Here is a 1690-nt window from a genome sequence, read left to right as displayed (position 1 = left end):
AGCTCAGTGGTAGAGCATCTGCCTAGAATCCACCAGGGCAAGGTCCAAGCAGTCGATTGGCTAAGAAAGACCAACTGAGACCCAGCTTGGTGGCGCACGCCTTTAATCCCAGCACTCTAGAGGCAGAGGCAGGCGGATCTCTGGGAGAGCAAGGGGGAAAAGAGAACTACGAACGATAAGAGTAACGAACATGATCCGGACTCTAAAACGGCAGCTGCTATTCGAGGCTGCTGGAGAGGGCGGTTTCTGCACGTAGGAAGTCGTGTGAGCTTCTGAGAATGACTCCTTGTGGGAAACAAGTTTCCTTCAGATTAAACACATCAGCAATGAGTTCAGCCAGCAATGGTACAGACCTGTAATCCTGGCACTCAGGAGGCTGGGGCAAGAGGATCAGGAATTCAAGGCCATCATTGGCTCGTAGCAACTTTAAGGCCAGCCTGGGACACACAAGACTGTGACAAAACAGGAGACCTCAGGCTCTTGTGATACCAGATCTCAGGGACAGAGGCAGGAGGACACTCTGGAGGCTGGGAGTTCGAGGACAGCCTGGGTCACATAAGGAGTCCTTCTATCAAGAAACAAGCATACCTGTATGATATCTTCTCTCTCTCTCTCTCTCTCTCTCTCTCTCTCTCTCTCTCTCTCTCTCTCTCTCTCTCTTTAAAAAATAACAAGATTCTTTTTTAAGATGTATTTATTTATTTAGTATACAGTGTTCTGTCTGCATGTATGCCTGCAGGCCAGAAGAGGGCACCAGATTTCGTTACAGATGGTTGTGAGCCACCATGGGGTTGCTGGGAATTGAACTCAGGACCTCTGGAAGAATAATCAGCACTCTCAACCTCTGAGCCATCTCTCCAGCTCTGATATCTTTTCTATGAGCAAAGCCAGTTGTAGTTTTCTTGGACAACTAAAATTACCAGGGAAGACAGTGACTTCACAAATAGGCCTGGGCTGCTATCCAAGTTCTTCTTAGCCAGGGTGGAAACTGGCTCTATACATCCATTTCTTGATTTCCCCACTGCAGAATGGTGACATTCACTGAGGTCCCTCCCAGGAGTAACGCTCCCTGAGAATGAACTGTTATACCTGGCCCATTACAGGGCACCGGAAGGAAGAGAGACAACGCTTATGGGTTCCAAAGACCAATAATTGGCCACATTAGTGAATCACCGCTCATCAGGGCAGGAGGACAAGGACTCGGGAGCCTCGTTTCTCCTGGCAGCCCTGAGTAGGGGCAGAAGTGGGGTTTGTAAGCATAAAATCTACCAACATGTGTTGCCAAGTTACAGTTAAAAACTCCACCAATCAGGATCTAGAGATTAGGGGCTTCCTTGTGTGTTCTATCACGGTCAACCAATATACAATGCAAGCCTTTCAGCTCAACCAATCGGATTCATTTGTTCCTTCTGTGGCTTGGGAAAGTCATGTTTCTTAAGAACTAAAGATGCATGACAACTATTTCTATAGTTTAGAGAGGAGGTTGGTCAGCCATTGGAAAGTTCTCAGCTCCCCTAGGGCTTGGGAGCTTAAACTTTATTTTACCCTACAGGTAAAATGGAGTCTGAAGTCAAAATGGCTGTGCTTAGGCCAAGGCACTCTGCCTACTCCCCGTGCTCAAAGTCAACAATCAGAAGAGCTTTTGTAGACTGAGAAGCCACTTAGAAAATTGCTGGGCCGAGGTGGCGCA

This window comes from Microtus ochrogaster, unplaced genomic scaffold, assembly GCF_000317375.1.
Source record: "Microtus ochrogaster isolate Prairie Vole_2 unplaced genomic scaffold, MicOch1.0 UNK32, whole genome shotgun sequence".
In the NCBI taxonomy this organism is placed as follows: Eukaryota; Metazoa; Chordata; class Mammalia; order Rodentia; family Cricetidae; genus Microtus; species Microtus ochrogaster.
Note: the sequence above shows the minus strand (reverse complement) of the source record.